General features: G+C 37.1%; 1 protein-coding gene and 1 long non-coding RNA gene across 2 annotated transcripts in view; one reads left to right on the forward strand and one right to left on the reverse strand.

Moving 5' to 3' along the window:
* pcolceb (procollagen C-endopeptidase enhancer b) overlaps nt 1–6,000 on the reverse strand; it is a 65,536-nt gene that overhangs the window by 34,965 nt on the left and 24,571 nt on the right. The window lies entirely within an intron of this gene.
* LOC127906686 (uncharacterized) overlaps nt 1–6,000 on the forward strand; it is a 46,831-nt gene that overhangs the window by 31,236 nt on the left and 9,595 nt on the right. The gene's annotated exons all lie outside the window — the stretch shown is intronic.

Raw genomic sequence — 6,000 nt, forward strand, 5'->3', positions numbered from 1 at the left:
GAGTTTTGACTTGTTTGATTATTTATTTATTGTATTCTTGTACTCATTGGGTGGCTCACCTGGTAGACCCTAACCTGAATTCTAACCTTAACCCCTAGTTACCCCAACCCCTCACCCTAACCCTGAGACCCTCATGCCTAACCTTACTTATTGAATTTAACCCTAACCCTAACCCTGACCTTAACCCTAATCCTGATCCTAACCTTAACCCCAACCCAACCTGAATGCTAACCTTAACCCCAAGTTACCCTAATTCCTCACCCTAGCCTTGGGACCCCCATGCCTGAACCTAACCCTAACCCTAAACCTAACCCCAACCCTAACCCTAACCTTAAACCCTTAGACCCTCATATCTGATTTTAACTCAACCTTGACCTGTATTTTAACTCTGACCCTTATGGTAACCTGAATTTGAACCTTAACCTATGGCTTTCAAATTTTCAGCCTAATTTTAACCCTGGCTTTATGTCCCTACACTTCCATATCTAGTTTGAATCTCTACACTCTCTATATCTATTTTAATCCTAGACCACTGCTCTGAATTCGGCACTTGGCCTTTTTTCTTAGCGTAGAATTTCTGGCTTTTAACTTAAGCCTTATTTTAATGTCTTACTTTGGTCTTCCTTTTATAGCTTTCTCTAGTCATTTAAAGTATATAATACACAAGTCTCACCATTTATCCTAAAGGGGTTGCCTGTGCCAGTGCACACCAGATTCGTCTGTTTCTCATTGAATCTAACCTTAACTCTAGCTCTAACTCTAACCTTAGCTCTAACTCTAACCTTAGCTCTAACTCTAACCTTAACTCTAGCTCTAAAACTTCTCTAACTCTAACCTTAACTCTAACCTTAGCTCTAGCTCTAACTCTAACCTTAACTCTAACTCTAACCTTAACTCTAGCTCTAACTCTAATTCTAACCTTAACTCTAGCTCTAACTCTAACCTTAACTCTAGCTCTAATTCTAACCTTAACTCTAGCTCTAACCTTAACTCTAGCTCTAACCTTAACTCTAGCTCTAACCTTAACTCTAACTGTAACTCTAACCTTAACTCTAACTGTAACTCTAACCTTAACTCTAGCTCTAACTCTAATTCTAACCTTAACTCTAACTGTAACTCTAATTCTAACCTTAACTCTAGCTCTAACTCTAATTCTAACCTTAACTCTAACTGTAACTCTAATTCTAACCTTAACTCTAGCTCTAACTCTAATTCTAACCTTAACTCTAATTCTAACCTTAACTCTAGCTCTAACTCTAATTCTAACCTTAACTCTAGCTCTAACTCTAATTCTAACCTTAACTCTAACTGTAACTCTAACCTTAACTCTAGCTCTAACTGTAACTCTAACCTTAACTCTAGTTTCTAACCTTAACTCTAGCTCTAACTGTAACTCTAACCTTAACTCTAGCTCTAACTGTAACTCTAACCTTAACTCTAGCTCTAACTGTAACTCTAACCTTAACTCTAGCTCTAACTGTAACTCTAACCTTAACTCTAGCTCTAACTGTAACTCTAACCTTAACTCTAGCTCTAACTGTAACTCTAACCTTAACTCTAGCTCTAACTGTAACTCTAACCTTAACTCTAGCTCTAACTGTAACTCTAACCTTAACTCTAGCTCTAACTGTAACTCTAACCTTAACTCTAGCTCTAATTCTAACCTTAACTCTAGCTCTAACTCTAATTCTAACCTTAACTCTAGCTCTAACTCTAGCTCTAACCTTAACTCTAGCTCTAACTGTAACTAACCTTAACTCTAATTCTAACTCTAACTCTAATTCTAACCTTAACTCTAGCTCTAACTGCTCTAACTCTTAACTCTAGCTCTAACTCTAACCTTAACTCTAGCTCTAATTCTAACCTTAACTCTAGCTCTAACTGTAACTCTAACCTTAACTCTAGCTCTAACTCTAGCTCTAACCTTAACTCTAGCTCTAACTCTAACCTTAACTCTAGCTCTAACTCTAGCTCTAACTCTAACTCTTAACTCTAGCTCTAACTCTATTCTAATCTCTGTAGCTCTAACCTTAACTCTAGCTCTAACTCTAACTCTAACTCTAACTCTAGCTCTAACCCTAACTAAGCTCTAACCTAACTCTAGCTCTAACTTAACTCTAGGCTCTAACTCTAACTCTAGCTCTAACTCTAATTCTAACCTTAACTCTAGCTTCTAACTTACCTCTAGCTCTAACTCTAACTCTAATAACTCTAGTTCTAATTCTAACCTTAGCTCTAGCTCTAACTCTAGCTCTAACCTTAACTCTAGCTCTAACTCTAACTCTAACCTTAACTCTATAGCTCTAACTGTAACTCTAACTCTAACCTTAACTCTAGCTCTAGCTCTAACTCTAGCTCTAATTCTTAACTAGCTCTAGCTCTAGCTCTAACCTGTAACTCTAGTTCTAACTCTAGCTCTAACTCTAATTCTAACTCTAGCTCTAGCTCTAACTCTAGCTCTAACTCTAGCTCTAGCTTCTAACTCTAACTCTAGTTTCTAACTCTAACTCTAACTTTAGCTCTAACCTTAACTCTAGCTCTAACTCTAGCTTCTAACTCTAACTCTAGCTTCTAATCTAACTCTAACTCTAACTCTAGTTCTAACTCTAGTTTAGTTTCTAACTCTAACTCTAACTCTAACTCTAGCTCTAGCTCTAGCTTCTAGCTCTAGCTCTATTCTAACTCTAACTCTAACTCTAACTCTAACTCTAACTCTAGTTCTAACTCTAGCTCTAACCTTAATGTAGTCTTCTAACTCTAACTCTAACTCTAGTTTCTAACTCTAACTCTAACTCTAACTCTAATTCTAACTCTAACTCTAGCTCTAACTCTAATTCTTAACCTTAACTCTAGCTCTAACTCTAGCTCTAATTCTAACCTTAGCTCTAGCTCTAAATCTAGCTCTAACCTTAACTCTAGCTCTAACTCTAACCTTAACTCTAGCTCTAATTCTAACCTTAACTCTAGCTCTAATCTCTAGTTTCTAATTCTAACTCTTAGCTCTAGCTCTAACTCTAGCTCTAACCTTAACTCTAGCTCTAATTCTAACCTTAACTCTAATTCTAACCTTAACTCTAATTCTAACCTTAACTCTAATTCTAACCTAACTCTAATTCTAACCTTAACTCTAATTCTAACCTTAACTCTAGCTCTAACTCTAATTCTAACCTTAACTCTAATTCTAACCTTAACTCTAACCTTAACTCTAATTCTAACCTTAACTCTAACCTAACTCTAGCTCTAACTCTAATTCTAACCTTAGCTCTAGCTCTCTAACTCTAGCTTTAACCTTAACTCTAGCTCTAATTCTAACCTTAACTTTAGCTCTAGCTCTAACTCTAGCTCTAACTCTAATCTAACTCTAGCTCTAACCTTAACTCTAGCTCTAACTCTAACTCTAACTCTAACTCTAGCTCTAACTCTAGCTCTAGCTCTAGCTCTAACTCTAGCTCTAACTCTAACTCTAACTCTAACTCTAACTCTAGCTCTAACTCTAATTCTAACCTTAACTCTAGCTCTAACTCTAGCTCTAATTCTAACCTTAGCTCTAGCTCTAACTCTAGCTCTAACCTTAACTCTAGCTCTAACTCTAACCTTAACTCTAGCTCTAACTCTAATTCTAACCTTAACTCTAGCTCTAACTCTAGCTCTAATTCTAACCTTAGCTCTAGCTCTAACTCTAGCTCTAACCTTAACTCTAGCTCTAATTCTAACCTTAACTCTAATTCTAACCTTAACTCTAATTCTAACCTTAACTCTAATTCTAACCTTAACTCCAACTCTAACCTTAACTCCAACTCTAACCTTAACTCCAACTCTAACCTTAACTCCAATTCTAACTCTAATTCTAACCTTAATTCTAACTCTAACCTTAACTCAACTCTAACCTTAACTCCAACTCTAACCTTAACTCCAACTCTAACCTTAACCTTAACTCTAACTCTAACCTTAACTCTAGCTCTAACTCTAATTCTAACCTTAACTCTAATTCTAACCTTAACTCTAATTCTAACCTTAACTGCTAACCTTAACTCTAGCTCTAACTCTAATTCTAACCTTAACTCTAATTCTAACCTTAACTCTAATTCTAACCTTAACTCTAATTCTAACCTTAACTCTAATTCTAACCTTAACTCTAATTCTAACCTTAACTCTAGCTCTAACTCTAATTCTAACCTTAACTCTAACCTTAACTCTAATTCTAACCTTAACTCTAACCCAACTCTAGCTCTAACTCTAATTCTAACCTTAACTCTAATTCTAACCTTAACTCTAATTCTAACCTTAACTCTAATTCTAACCTTAACTCTAATTCTAACCTTAACTCTAATTCTAACCTTAACTCTAATTCTAACCTTAACTCTAATTCTAACCTTAACTCTAATTCTAACCTTAACTCTAATTCTAACCTTAACTCTAATTCTAACCTTAACTCTAATTCTAACCTTAACTCTAACTCTAACCTTAACTCTAGCTTGGCAGGAATTTGAGGTCCAATTTCAGGGAGGCTCAACAAGTGGTGGAGGGACTGGTAGATTGTAGAGCAATCTCAGCGAATAGAAGAAATAAAAACCTCGGGGACAGTCTGGTCCACTCTGCCTTCCAGACGAAAAGGTACCTAATAAATTTGATAAATATTTGGGAGACCAAAGTATATTGTTAATGCCTTTTCGGGGTTGGGGTTCCTCGTAAGACAGAGGATCGAACTGTCCACTGTAAACTTGATCTATGGAATTAAGTGCAAATTGTGCCAAAAGATTTACATAGGAGAAACAAAGAATGCATTACAGGTCAGACTGAAGCAACACCTATACCAGATAGCCAAGGGTAATAAGACTACGGTGTTGTATTGGCATTTTGGCATACATGCAGTGGACGGTTTGAGTATCTTTGGCCTGGAGACATATGGGAGTTGGTCAGGGCACAACGACAGGGGATGGAAAGAACTTGGATTGGGCGTCTCAATACGATAGACCTAAGGGCCTGAATGAAAAATATTGATTTACTTTGGCTTACCTAACTGATGGAAGGGTCATCTTTGGTGTAGTGACATGGGCTATTTGGGGTGGGGGGAGGGAAGAGGGGAGGTGGTGGGGGCCGGTGGAGAGCCACTCATTATAAATGTTTGTTTATGGTATTGTCCATGATGGATTTGCCATTGTCTGATAGCACTTATGACTGTTTTTTTATTCAATTATTTATGGATCTATTTATTATATCCTTGATCTTTTAGTGTGGTGTGGTTTTATTTGATTGTTTGGATATTTTTATAGCACTTATTTTGAGTTTTGACTTTGTTTGATTATTTATTTATTGTATTCTTGTACTCATTGGGTGGCTCACCTGGTAGACCTAACCTGAATTCTAACCTTAACCCCTAGTTACCCCAACCCTCACCCTAACCCTGAGACCCTCATGCCTAACCTTACTTATTGAATTTAACCCTAACCCTAACCCTGACCTTAACCCTAATCCTGATCCTAACCTTAACCCCAACCCAACCTGAATGCTAACCTTAACCCCAAGTTACCCTAATTCCTCACCCTAACCCTGGGACCCCATGCCTGAACCTAACCCTAACCCTAAACCTAACCCCAACCCTAACCCTAACCTTAAACCCTTAGACCTCATATCTGATTTTAACTCAACCTGACCTGTATTTTAACTCTGACCCTTATGGTAACCTGAATTTGAACCTTAACCTATGGCTTTCAAATTTTCAGCCTAATTTTAACCCTGGCTTTATGTCCCTACACTTCCATATCTAGTTTGAATCTCTACACTCTCTATATCTATTTTAATCCTAGACCACTGCTCTGAATTCGGCACTTGGCCTTTTTTTCTTAGCGTAGAATTTCTGGCTTTTAACTTAAGCCTTATTTTAATGTCTTACTTTTGTCTTCCTTTTATAGCTTTCTCTAGTCATTTAAAGTATATAATACACAAGTCTCTGCATTTATCCTAAAGGGGTTGCCTGTGCCAGTGCACACCAGATTCGTC

Source organism: Oncorhynchus keta, chromosome 13 (genome assembly GCF_023373465.1).
Source record: "Oncorhynchus keta strain PuntledgeMale-10-30-2019 chromosome 13, Oket_V2, whole genome shotgun sequence".
Classification (NCBI taxonomy): Eukaryota; Metazoa; Chordata; class Actinopteri; order Salmoniformes; family Salmonidae; genus Oncorhynchus; species Oncorhynchus keta.